The sequence below is a fragment of the Arachis ipaensis genome, chromosome B2 (genome assembly GCF_059453495.1).
Source record: "Arachis ipaensis isolate K30076 ecotype BB chromosome B2, ASM5945349v1, whole genome shotgun sequence".
Taxonomy (NCBI): Eukaryota; Viridiplantae; Streptophyta; class Magnoliopsida; order Fabales; family Fabaceae; genus Arachis; species Arachis ipaensis.
In genome coordinates this window covers 34,432,184-34,446,897 of record NC_142437.1, presented here as the reverse complement: position 1 = coordinate 34,446,897, position 14,714 = coordinate 34,432,184, and the positions used below count along the sequence as shown (strand labels likewise).

At 37.7% G+C, this 14,714-nt stretch overlaps 1 non-coding gene across 1 annotated transcript; it reads right to left on the bottom strand.

Moving 5' to 3' along the window:
- Positions 1-1,547: 1,547 nt before the first annotated feature.
- LOC148573543 (small nucleolar RNA R71) lies at positions 1,548-1,651 on the bottom strand. The gene has a single exon (XR_015905827.1). It is a non-coding gene; the product is annotated as a small nucleolar RNA R71 (small nucleolar RNA).
- Between the last annotated feature and the right edge of the window lie 13,063 nt (positions 1,652-14,714).

Genomic DNA, 14,714 nt, shown 5'->3' with positions numbered 1-14,714 from the left:
ATCCAATTGAGCAATTGTCTCCAAAGAGAAATTTCTCATACTTGGATTTCCTTTGAACCTTGGAAAGGAAATGAGGAAATCATGCTAGAAATGCTTTCTCATGTTGGACTGGATTGGGGGTTGGATGGATACTGTGACATATAATCCTATAAATGCTTTGATGTAGAAAAATATGTGGTATAATCAGTGACCGTGCTTCATCTCTTTCCATGAGCAATTAGTTCAAGGAATTGGGCAATTGTTCAAGCTTAGAGAGATTGGATTGCCAAGGAATTGGAATTCAATCACCTAAGATTGCCAAGAGATCAATGAATGCATTGATTGAGGAAAGAGATGAGAATGAACTTGATCCGGAGAATGCATCTCCTAAGCCGAATGAACTCCCTATCTCTGATCTTCCCCATTCTCCTTAATTCTGCTGTTTACATTTATGCTCATCATCCCCATTCCCATTTAAATTCCTACAAGTTTACTTTCATGCAATTTATATTTTGCAATTTACTTTCTGTCATTTACATTTCTTGTTATTTACCTTCCCGCCATTTTACTTTCTGCAATTCTCAATCCAACTTTGCTTAGTTCAACTAGAAAACTTCTCTAATTAAAGTTTCTCAACCAATCAATCCCTGTGGGATTCGACCTCACTCAATTGTGAATTTTTACTTGACGACAATTTGGTATACTTGCCGAGGGAGATTTGTTGAGATACAGATTTCCATGCATCAAATTTATGGCGCCGTTGTCGGGGATTGATTTTACATTGACAATGATTAAATTAGAGGATAACTAGATTGAACATTTTCTTTTCTTTGTTGATTTGTTTCATTTCAGCATATTTACTTTTTATTTTCAACAGTTTGATTTGTTTTACCATTGCTTATTTACATTTCAGTACACTAACCCACTAACTGTTTGATCAATTGCACCACTCATCCTAACCATAATTCTCAACAAGAGTGAATCCTTCACCTACATCTTTCTAGTGTGTTTTTGATGATTGTATGACAGGTAGAAGAAGAGGAGCTTCAACCTCTTTTGAATTTGAACCTGAGAGGACCTTCCTTAGATTAAAGAGGGAAGCAAGAGGAAAGAAGGTTATTGGTGCAGAGGAAGAAGAGGAGGAGCTGGATATAAATATGGAGAATGATATGGAGAACCATCATGAGGAAGAGGTGCATAATCATGTTAGAGACTCTTATATCAATCCCAATCCTGGAAATTGTGGAAGTAGCATCCTAAAACCAACCATTCATGCTAAAAATTTTGAGTTAAAACCTCAACTCATCACCCTTGTTCAAAACAATTGTTCATTTGGAGGAAGTGCCCAGGAAAACCCCGACCAACATCTAACCACATTCGTGAGAATATGTGATACAGTGAAGTCTAATGGTGTCCATCCTAACACCAACAAATTGCTTTTGTTTCCCTTTTCTCTCAAGGACAATGCAGCAAAGTGGCTAAGATCCTTTCCTAAGGAGAGCTTGACAACTTGGGAAGAGGTGGTGAACAAATTCCTGGAAAGATTCTACCCTCCCTAAAGAGTTAACAGGTTGAGGGCTGAGGTACAAACATTCAGACAATAAGATGGTGAAACTCTCTATGAAGCATGGGAGAGATACAAGGAATTGACAAGAAAATGCCCCCCAGACATGTTCAACGAATGGGTACAGTTGCACATTTTCTATGAAGGCTTGTCACAAGAATCAAAGAAGGCTTTTGATCACTCTTCAAGAGGCCTCTCAACAAGAAGAAGATAATTGATGAGGCCATTGACATCATAGAAACTGTGACCAACAATGACTATTTTTATGCCTCTGATAGAAACTCAAACAGAGGGGTGATGGAGCTGAATCACATGGATGCATTGCTAGCTCAAAACAAGTTGATCACCAAGCAATTGGCTGACCTCACCAAGCAGATGGAAAGGAACCAAGTTGCGGTAGTCCATACTCAACTACAAGCTCAAGAATGGGTGAATGCAGAAGAAGAAGGTGATTGGGAGCAAGCAAATTATATGGAAAACTCATCAAGACAAACTTATGATCTATACTCCAAAACCTACAATCCTGGTTAGAAGAACCACCCAAACTTTGGGTGGGGAAACCAACAAAACCAGACTCAAGACCATAGACCCCAAAAGTCCAACCATTACCACAATTTCACCTACCAACATACTAACCAAAGACCATACCAAGCCCCACACAACAACTCTTTCCAGCCTTCATATCAAGCACAAAACAGCCACTCTCAATCTCCAAATTCCAACTTACCACCACCATTTGAGGATAGACTATCCCGGATTGAGGCTTTGCTTGGAGACCTATACAAGGATTTTCAGGACAACAAAGCATTTAAGAAGGAAGTGAGGTCTAGTATGAAAAACCAAGGGGATGCCATTAAGAAGCTTGAATCCCAAGTAGGACATCTTTCTCAACAAATCCCTAAATCTACTGATAGCTTTCCAAGTGACACTGAGAAAAACCCAAGAGGAGAGACCAAGAATGTGAGATGGGAAGAATGCATGGCGATTACTCTAAGAGATGAAGAGATTTTGGAGGAAGAACTTAGCAAGCCATCAGAGCATACTCAAGGAGTTCCACAGGAGAAAATGGAAGAGAAAGAGCAAGGAGTCAACCATGCACAAAGGGAGGAGCCTATGGAAAAGGAAATCCTGAAGCCATATATACCAAAGGCACCATTCCCTCAGAGAATCAAGGGTGGTGAGAAAGAGATGACATATTCTAGATTTCTAGATATATTCCAAGTCTCTTCATATCAATATCCCCATCATTAAAGCCCTTAAACAGATGCCATCATATATCAAATGCATGAAGGAGTTGTTAACCAAGAAAAGCTCATTGAAGGGTGGACAAATAGTGGTGATGAATAAAGAGTGCAGTGCACTTATCCAAAAGGAGCTACCCACAAAGAAGAAGGATCCAGGGAGTTTTCACATCCCTTGTGCTATAGGAGACACAATGATTGACAGAGGGTTGTGTGATCTTGGAGCAAGCATAAATCTAATGCCCTTATCTTTCATGAGGAAGTTGCAAATTAATAAGTTGAAATCCACAAATGTAACCCTTCAATTGGCTGAAAAGACCCAAAAATAAGTACTAGAAGTGGTCGAAAATATGCTAGTGAAGGTAGGAAAGTACTTCCTTCCCACAGATTTTGTTGTTCTCGAGATGGAAGAAAGCTATCTTCACCCAATTATTCTGGGGAGACCATTCTTGGCCACAGCCAGGGCACTCATAGATGTTGAGCAAGGAGAGTTGATATTGAGAATACATAATGAACAACTCACCTTCCATGTCTTCAAACCCTCACACAAAGCTGAACAAAGAGTTAAAAGATGAGCACAAGGAAGTGATCTTAGAGGAAACAAGCAATGAATCACAAGCAGAGCCTTTGGAGGCATCCTTGGAAGAAAAGCAAGAAGCTCAAGTGATAAAACAAATAAAGAAGTCCAAGAAGGAGCAGAAACCACAATATCTACAAGGGACAATCAACCAGAACCCTCCTGACACAAGAATCACTGAAGCACCACTTGAAGGAGAGAAGAGAATTGGGAAAAAGATACCAAGGAGATGGAGAAACAAGAAGATACCTGATAAACACCATTTTTAGGGTTTATCTTATATGGATTTTGAGGGTTTTACCAATGATCTTTCACACTTATTCATATAAAAATGCATGGTTTTGTGTTCCTTCCCCAACTTTGCTTCATGAATGAAAACATGCCTCTTTTGCATTAAATTAAATATATTTTAATCCCCCTCTATTACCATTCGATGCCGTGATCCGTCTGTTGAGTGATTTCAGAAGTTATAGAATAAAGATGGCTTAGAAGGGAGAAAGGAAGCATGCATAAATGGAAGGAACATAAAAAATGAAGCTTTGGAGTTTCGAGTAGCGACGCGTATGCGTACCTCATGCGTACGCGTGGATGTGTGCCACCAAGACCGGCGCGAGGAAGCCAAAGCCAGCGCGTTTTCATGGCTATGCCAGATTCCCAGGGACGCGCACGCACGCCTGACACATGCGCGTGGATTGTAAAAGCTCTAGGGACGCATACGCATGCTGTGTGCATACGCGTCGATGCCACACGTGACTTTTAAAGAGAAAACATGACCAGCAATTTCAGAGCAGTTACAGACCCTGTTTGGAGCAGAATTCTGGCAGGAAAAGGCATAAGAAGACCAAGGATTGAAGGCATCCACATCTATTGACTTATTTTTAGATATTTTTTAGTTGGAAGTTACATTTTTTAGAGAGAGAAACTCCAACTTCTCTCTAGCTTCTCTCTAGGGTTTAGCCTCTCAAATTTGGAATTCTCTTGTTGAACTTGGTGAGATCTGTTGTCAATTCTCTTCTACTTTGCTTCCAATTGTAGATCTAGATTCTCATACTCTCAAATTAGTTCTTGTTGTTCAAGTTACTTGTGGATCTTAGCTTTTGGATGTTGTCACTTCTATTTCCATTAATACATTGAGGTAATTCAAGTTCTTAGCCTTCAATTGTTTGATTGTTATTAATCTCTTGTAGTGGACATCTTTGAATTCAATTTCGTTCTTAGTTTTACAATGTCTCTCATCATTGCTCTCCAAGTGTTTGAAAAAATGCCAACTTTAACTATGGAGTAGACTTTCCCTACTTGGCTTGGAAGTTGAGATATTGGAGACACTGGAATTATTAATGTCTTTTGTTGATTGTCAATTAGAAATTGCTAGTTGATTTGTATGTCACTAAAGCTAGACTTCTTTAGGCTTAAGCTAGGATTTGTGAATCCAAATTGATTACTTTCACTTGACTTTCCTTAATACTAGAGATTAACTAAGTGAAGCAATAACTAATTGAGATTACAATTGATAGAAAAAATGATGATAGGAAGTCCAATTCTCACTTCTAGCCAAGGCCTTTATATAGTTTGATTTTCATTCACATTACTAGCTTGTTCTTTTCTTATATGAAACTCCAAATACCAATACACTTTCTAATCAACAATGTACATCTTGGAGCACTCCTAGGGAGAACGACTCGGGAGTCATACTCTCGATTATTGATTTTAGATTGTTTGATGAGGAATTACGTGTCGGTTTAGACTATACTACGATCGGATTCATTGATAAATTCTACACCGGCATAAAATCATTCATCAATACCTATAGAGGACTTTTCTCCAGGGGATAAAGTGATATCTATCCATTATCCATTGATCCCACCTCATCTTCCTATAATTCCATCTCAGCTACCCCAAGTATACATAATCAATAGAATCCTTTCCTTGGAGTGTGTAGAGATTCTGAAAGAAGCAAGTGGAGATAGATTCACTGTGAGGGGAGAAGACCTGAGACATTACCAACCACCCTGACAAAGGCCAACCGTCAAGCTAATGATGTTAAAGAAGCACTTCATGGGAGGCAACCCATGCTTTATATCCTTTCAGTTTGAGTTTTGATTGTAGTTAATAAAGTAGTGCTCATGATGATTGATTCTAGTTTGACAAGCATTCAATTGAATTGTTGCGTATAACGCATAGTCAGCAAGTTTGGTGTTGTGACACACCTAGGATGGTGCATAAGATTCATACTATGTACATCCTAGGAGCTTTGATCAAAATTTTCCTTGCACCACATGATCACAAACTAAGTTTGGTGTTCACCAATGTTGTATGCATAACCTATAAGGAGTCAAAGTAATTCAATCTCATGAGTAACTTTTAAATTGTTTAAGTTGGTTATTGAAATTTCAAAAAGTAGTTAGGTATATTTCATTTTTCCCGCCACCATACAAGGTTTAACTTTCGTTTTTCTTTTATTATTTTGCATAAAAAATGAAGGAAAGGATTGGAGGGAAATGATAAGACAAGACAATGAGGGAGGTTTGGCCACTTCATGAAGGACTAGGCACATGTCTTCAAATAGAGCTCCTTGGGAAGAGTTGCTATACAAGCATTGGAGGAATCAATCTGTCATAACGTCTGACCTTGGAGACCGAACCCAACGACCTCATAAAGTGGTCATCCTTGTGCTCACATCACTTCACTTATACACCATCCATTCTCACCCTCCAAAATCAATCTCTACCATTCATTTACCCACCATCTTCCAATATAAATAGCGTTCACCCATTGTAACCGAACCCAGAGCCTTCCACATTCTAATTCTCATTTCACCACAAACCATCTTCATATTTTGTGCTCTTCGGTTATCTTAATCTATTCACATTCCCATCTTTCTTTCTAATACTTAGCACTCTTGATCATCCATTTAGCTTCTCTCTTAAGCCACAACCCTTCACACCTACATCTTTTATAGCCCGGCAATCACTCATGGCAGCATCATGCTCTAGGAGACGAAAGGGAAAGGAACCGGTGGAGAATACTCCCTTTGATGAATGGAGGTTCAAGTCCGCATTCCATGAAATCCAACATGGATGGATGAAACCCAAGAAAATTTTGCCCGAGCTCACTTTTCAATTCAATGATAATGAATGTCCGGAGATTAAAGAAAAGATTGAGAGAAGAAGGTGGCTATTGCTTAGGGACCCAATCACCAATATAAAGCTATGTGAGAGGGACCGAGATTGACTTCAGCCCCAATGCCATCATGAGAGTTCTTCAACTAAGATCAAGGCCCTTTGAAGAGGCTAGCTATGAGTCAAGAATGAGCAACGACCCTGATTGTGAGGAAATTGTGAATGACATATGTGTCGTAGGAGCCGATTGGGTGAGGTACTCAAATAGAAAGCCAAGATACATCAGAAGAGGAGATCTTATTCCCGAGGCCAAGGGATGATTTGAAATCGTGAGAAGATCCATCCTTCCTGCCTCAAACAATTCGGAGGTCAACATTGCTTGAGCTACTATGGTACACTGCATAATGAGGGGTGGAGACATCAATGTCTATGAGATCATCGCTGAAGGAATCTAAGAAATCTTAGAGAAAAATGATTCGGAGGCCTAGTTGGGGTATCCAAGCACTATTCTAAGGCTGTATATAAAGGCCAAGGTGGCCTTTGAGGATGCAAACCCAATATAGTTGAAAGTTGGAAAGCCAATCACGCCTCTGCGCATGAATTATATAGCACCCGCTCAGCAGCAAAGGAGACCTCAGAGAAGGAAGATAGTGATTCAACAAGAACCTCAACAAGAAGAGCAACATACCTCAGCTACCATAGACATAAGCCACATCCAAGGAGCTCTCAAAGATTTAACAAGGCGATACATGGATGGACAAGAGCAACAAAGACATTTCCAGTTTCACTTGCTAAATCACCAAAAGGAGTTGCACAAGCAACTAATGGAGCAACAATAGGAGCACTACTCCCAACTTTCTCAAGCCATTAGCCAAGTGTCCGAAAGACAACTACATTAAGAAAAGAAAATTCAAGAACTCAACCAACGCCAAATAGCTCAAATGAAGGCATTCAATGAGTTCAATGTGCTCAATGAAGGGAGGCAAATAAATAGAGCTAACTATGACATGGACACCCAAGCAAAACTAACTTATATGGCCGGATACATGCATAATTTGCACCTAACAATCCCAAGGTATGATGCAGTATATAAGGACCTAAAAGAGCAAGAAGAAGGAAGAGCAAAGGACCACAAAGAAGCATTGAGAAAGAGGATGGAGAATGCTGGATTTTGGAAAAAGTTGACTGAAAAACAAAAGGAAAGAGGAAATGCGAGCAACCAGGAAGAAGGCCAAGAGAAGGAGAGAAACAAGAAGGGAAAGCATTCCCAAGAGTGAAAGGTGGTGGAGTTTCTTTCTCTAGTATTGAATAAAGAAAATCATGTATGAAATAGAAGATGCTTCCATTGTAGTTTAGGGATTTCAATTCAGTTTTTGCATTTAGTTTCTTTGAGTTATCTTTAAGTTGTTAGACAAGTTATGTGCATTTGCATTTTTGCATTTAGTTCTCTAGTTTATCTTTATGCTTGCTAGCCTAGTTGCTTAGGCCATTGCACCAATGCTTATGATTGTATGCCTGATTTTAAGTTCAACAAAAGAAATTATAAGAAAATATTGTGAAAAACAAGAGTGAAATCCAATGTTGAAAAATGAAATTCTAGTGTTTGTGGTGGTGTTTGTTAGCTAAGTTGGTATATCAATAAGGTTTAAGGCTAGAATATCTCTTGAGTTATAAGTTTGAAAAGCATTCTATGAGACATAGATGATCAATAAGATCCTAGAAAGAAATGAAAAAGAAAAGAAAAGAGCAAGAAATAAGGCTAGGCACCAATAGTTTGAACCTTGAGGCATGTGTCTGTGGTGTTTCTATACAAGGATTTGCTTGGATAAGTAAGTTCTTAGGAGTGCTTTATCACTTGACAACTTGGGTTAACTAACCCGGGATTGTCAACTGAAAGTCCACTATCAAGAGCAACCTTGTTACAAGACATTTAACAACCGAAAGAGGTGCTGGACACCAAGGTCTCAAGAATGAATAACAAACCATGTGCCTGTGGTGTGTATGTGCTGAGAAGAGACTTGGGTGATTAGGTCCTTAGGGGTGTTTCAACACCTAGCACCTTGAACCAATTGATTCCGGAGTGTTGGCTGAAAGCCTACCCTAAAGAGTTGTCTCAACACAAAGCACTTAGCCTAAGAAAGGAATAAGTTCTAAAGAAAAAAAAAACCAAAAAAACAAAGCCAAGATAAGGATCAATGAATAAAGGTCTCATAGAAGGCAATAGAGTGAGTGTTCAAGAGCATGTTATAGCCTAAAAACCAGCAAGAACATGAACCTAAGTTGCTATGCATGAAACCCCATAAACCACGGATTTAAATTCTCTAAATAAGGACTTGTATCTCTTGTACTTTCATTCATTCTTCTTATGTTCTAATACTTGCTTGAGGATAAGCAAGATCTAAGTTTGGAGTTGTGATGCCAGGGCATCTTCGCTAGTTTTACTAGCCATTTTTTGTAGGTTTTAGGTTAGTTTCATGCATTTTCTTAAGAAATAAGCAAGTATTTGGTTAAATATGCATCCATACCTTGATTCAAGAAAATATTGTGAATTCTAAACAAATTCATGAGAATAATGCAATAATTGAATGATATAATGCATGATGTATAATCTCATGATTAAGACCAAGACTTTGATGTACTTTGTTTGTTTGGTTTCAGGTAACAAGAAGCCGTGAAGAGCCACGTTAGTGGCCACGCTAGTTCCACTAACGTGGCCATTAACATGGAGAAGGGGAAGGCTTGCAACGTAAGCGGCATAGTTAATGCCACGAACGTCTTTGAAGGTCATTCAAACCCACGTTAGTGCCACTAACGTAGGCACTAACATGGAAGAAAGAAGAAGCCCCAACGTTAGTGGCATAGTTAATGCCACTAACGTCTTCAAAGGATATATAAACACACGTTAGTGGCCCCGTTAGTGTCACTAACGTGGGCACTAACATGGAAGAAGGGGGGCTTTGCTACATTAGTGGCATAGTTAATGCCACTAATGTTAGGAATGACTAGAGAAGACCACGTTAATAGCCCCGTTAGTGCCACTAACATGGGCACTAATGTGGAAGAGGAGGAACTTTGCAACGTTAGTGGTATAGTTAATACCACTAACATCTTCGAGCCATGGTATGCCCATGTTAATGGCCACGTTAACACCACTAACATGGGCCATTAACGTGGAGGAAGAGATGGATTTGACGTTAATGGTGTAGTTAACACCATTAACATAATCAAGGTTAGGAAAGTCTATCTTAGTGGCCACGTTAGTGCCACTAACGGTGGGGTTAACGTAAATTAAAAAGAATTTGGGAATATTAGTGGTATAGTTAATACCACTAACGTCTTCAAACCATAATTTTACACTTGACGTTAACCACAATAACAGCCTAACTAACGTGAAAGATACTTGACTCAAACTCTTCCTGCAAGCTAAGCTAAGCCCACTACGATTGTAACTGCTTCAACTATGCTTAAAGGCCCACATCCAGAGACTGGCAAAGCTAACTGAAGATTAGAGAAGTAGTATATATAGGGTTAGTTTAGAACTAGAAAGGAGATTAGCACCTGAGAGGATCCAGGATTGGAAACACTCTGTATTTGTACTTTTTCTGTAATTCAGTTTATTTTAAAATGTACTTTTCATTTTCAATTTCCATTCCCAGAACTATGAACAACTAAACCCCTTTCATTGGGTTAGGGAGCTCTGTTGTAATTCAATGGATCAATTATAGTTTTCATTCTTCTTCTTCTTTCTTTTCTCTTGATTTACTTGAAAGCTTTCGATCTTCATCCAATTGAGCAATTGTCTCGGAAGAGAAATTGCTCATACTTGGATTTCCTTTGAACCTTGGAAAAGGAATGAGAAAATTATGCTAGAAATTCTTTCTCATGTTAGACTGGATTGGGGGTTGGATGGATACTGTGACATATAATCCTACCAATGCTTTGATATAGAAAAACATGTGGTATGATCAATGACCGTGCTTCATCTCTTCCCATGAGCAATTAGATCAAGGAATTAGGCAATGTTTCAAGCTTAGAGAGATTGGATTGTCAAGGAATTGAGATTCAATCACCTAAGATTCCCAAGAGATCAATAAATGCATTGATTGAGGAAGAGATGAGAATGAACTTGATCCGGAGAATGCAACATCTCCTAAGCCCAATGAACTCCCCTATCTCTGATCTTCCCCATTCTCTTTAATTCTGCTATTTACATTTATGCTCATCATCCCCATTCCCATTTAAATTCCTGCAAGTTTACTTTCATGAAATTTATATTCTGCAATTTACTCTCTGTCATTTACATTTCTTGTTCTTTACCTTCCCGCCATTTTACTTTCTGCAATTCTCAATCCAACTTTGCTTAGTTCAACTAGAAAACTCCTCTAATTAAAGTTGCTCAACCAATCAATCCCTGTGGGATTCGACCTCACTCTATTGTGAGTTTTTACTTGACGACAATTCGGTATACTTACCGAAGGAGATTTGTTGAGAGACAGATTTCCGTGCATCACCTTACTTCAAGGCCCTTTTCAGAAAATTCAACAAAGGAAATAATCACTCAATAAAAAAATCCTTCTCCTATCAAATGAAAAGATTGATCTAAAGGCAAAGGCAACTAAACTTCACGCTACAAAAGCAAAACAACTTCAAAAAGTGTAATCAATTGAACAAGATCGGACGAAGTTAAAAGAAGAGTTGGATCAACTTTTGGAGCCTTATGAAAGCTAAAGGCTTGGTATGCCACGTTCCCATGTAATCACGAATACTTTCTCTTTCCTTTTATTAATTGGTGCTTAATATTTTGTTTAAATACTTTGAATTACTTTAAGTATTTGCTGTTAATCGATGTTATTTCCTTGCCTGTCTCGACTTCTTTAAACTTATAAGCATTTCCAAAATAAGTTTTTATTACTTGGTAAGGGCCTTTCCAATTTGGCAACCATTTGCCAAATGTTTTATTCTTTTGTTCAAATGGTATTACAACCTTCATAACTAACTCGCCCGTATTGAATGTTTTATTCTTCACCTGCCGATTATAACTATTAGCAATATTATCTTTTTGTCAAATAATATTTTCTAATGCAATTAAACATTCATTATCTAATTCATTTAATTCATCAAATATCAAATTCTAATAATCTTTGACAGGCAAATCCTCTTGTTTTAATATCCTTATAGTGTTTAAATTGATTTCCAATGGTAAAACAACATCTTGCCCATAAACCAACTCATAAGGGATGTATTAGTTGAACCCCGTGGTGAATTTCGATAAGCCCATAACACTTGGGTTAAAGTCTCATGCCAATTACGATGTTTTTTTATCAATATGTTTTTTAATTAAACCTATCAAAATTTATTAGCCGCTTGATAAACCACTATTTTATGGTTTATCTTGTGCTCAATTGAGTGGTTAATAAGGGAATGTGTCATGTTTTTACTCTGATAAAATATTGGAAATTTGGGTACCTACTCATGTGAGACTAGAAAAATCAAAAATCCATGTGCATTGATAAGTTATGTTTATTTTTCTATTTAAAAAAAAGAGAGAGAAAAATCCAAAAATATTCAATAAATAAGTAAATAAATAAGGGGACAAAATTACCCCAATGCTAAGTTATTAAAAGATCAATGCACATGTGATAAAAGTAAAGAAATATAAAAAATTTGGTACATGAGTATGGGAATCATACAATAGTGGGAATTATGGGTAGTTAGGCATGAATTTAACTGTATATAGAGTATATGTATGTTAGGTGAAATTTAGGTTAATTAAAGATTCAATTTATAGCTCACTTAGCCATATATGCCCTCACCCTTACCTTAGCCCCATTACAACCTTGAAAAGACCTCATGATGTTTGCATTGGTACATTAAATATTTGTTGATTGGTTAGATGAAGAACAAATTTTAGAAAGCATTACTAGAGAAGAGTAGAGTGAATTACCCTAGACACTTGAGAGATTAGAGTGATATACACTACCAGTGAGGGTTCAATGCTTGATTCTATGTTCCTTGCTTTCATGAGCTGTCTTCTTACAAGTTTACTTGTTTTCACTGTATGATTTAAATTAGTGGAATTTGATTCATGTTTGTCTTGGAGAACTTATTTACTTTTAAACCAAGTAGGTAGAAACATGTTGCATGTAGTTGCATTCATATAGATAGGTTGCATTTCATACATTTTACCATTCCTCTTCATTCTTTATAGCTTCTCTTGAGCTTAGCATGAGGACATGCTAATGTTTAAAGTGTGGGGAGGTTGATAAACCACTATTTTATGGTTTATATTATGCTCAATTGAGTGGGTTTTATCAACTCTTTATCCACTTATTCATACTATTTGCATGAGCATTCTCCTTCCTGATTTTGTGCTATGATTGAAAACATGCTTCTTTGACCTTATATTTGCTAATATTAATCCTCTCTTATTACCATTAGATGCCTTGATATGTGTGTTAAGTGTTTTCAGAGATTACAAGGCAGAAATGGCTTGGAGGATGGAAAAGAAGCATGCAAAAGTGGTAGGAATACAAGAAGTTGAAGAAGTTGCTACAGAGGTCCAAATGAGATGGTTCTAGTTGCGTTGGAAAGCTAACGTCCAGGGCTTCGATTTGATATATAATTTGCCATAGCTGGCACGATGTTAGGTGATGCGAAAGCGTGAATGATGCGCCTGCGTCGCATCTGCGAATTGCAATCCGTGCGAACGCGTGGATGACGCCTCCGCGTCACTTTGCCGCGACCTGAACGTACCAGAATACGCTGGGAGCGATTTCTGGGCTGTTTCTGACCCAGTTTTCGGCCCAAAAAGCACAGATTAGAGGCTATAAAGTAAGGGAATCCATTCATTCATGAACAAGCTTTCATATTCACAATTATTATGATTTAGATGTAGTTTTTAAAGAGAGGTTCTCTCCTCTCTCTCTCTTAGGATTTAGGATTTTTCTTGCTTTCATGATTGTCACTTTTTATCAGGTTCAACTTTCCTTTTTATTATCTTCTCAATTTTATTTATGAATTCTTCTATGTTACAGATTACTCTTTTGAATTAATGTTATTTTAGGTATTTCAGTTTACAATTGATCTCTTTTATTTATGTTATTGTTATTCCCAATCTGAAGACATTTTTATTCCAGTAGATTTATTTTTCTCCTTTTGGTCTTGGTTAAAAAATCAGTAACTCAGGAGTTATCAAACTCAACATGATTGATAATCGTTATCTTTGCTAATTGAATTGAATTTCAATAATCCCAATCTTTCCTTAGGGATTAACTAGGATTTGAGGATCTAACTAATTAGTCACTTGACCTTCCCTTTCTCTAGCAAAGGTTAACTAAGTGGAATTAAGATTCAATTTTCAGCATCATTGATAAGGATAACTAGGATAGGACTTCCAATTTCTCATACCTTGCCAAAAGTGTGTTTTACAGTCATTTATTTATTTTACAGTCTTTTACTTATTTTAATTGCAATTTAAATTACTTGCTCCCTGATGAGCTGATATTTTATATGCTTTTTGGGGTTAATTTCATGTAGTTTTTAGGATGTTTTAGTTAAGTTTTTAGTATATTTTCATTAGTTTCTAGGAAAAATTCATATTTCTGAACTTTACTATCAGTTTGTGTGTTTTTCTATAATTTCAGGTATTTTTTGGCTGAAATTGAGGGAGCTGAGCAAAAATCTGATTCAGGCTGAAAAAGGACTGCTGATGTTGTTGGATTCTGACCTCTCAGCACTCGGAATGGATTTTCTGGAGCTACAAGAGTCCAATTGGCGCGCTTCCAATTGCGTTGGAAAGTAGACATCCAGGACTTTCCAGAAATATATAATAGTCCATACTTTGCTCAAAAATAGATGACGTAAACTGGCGTTCAACGCCAGTTCCATGTTGTAGTCTGGCGTCCAGCGCCAGAAACAAGTTACAAGTCAATGCCAGTTTCATGTTGCAGTCTGGCGTCCAGCGCTAGAAACAAGTTACAAATTGGAGTTCAACGCCAGAAACAGGTTACAACCTGGTGTTGAACGCCCAAAACAGCCCAGGCACGTGAGAAGCTTAAGTCTCAGCCCCAGCACACACCAAGTGGGCCCCAGAAGTGGATTTCTGCACTAATTATCTTAGTTTATTCATTTTCTGTAAACCTAGGTTACTAGTTTAGTATTTAAACAACTTTTAGAGATTTATTTTGTACCTCATGACATTTTTAGATCTGAACTTTGTACTCTTTGACGGCATG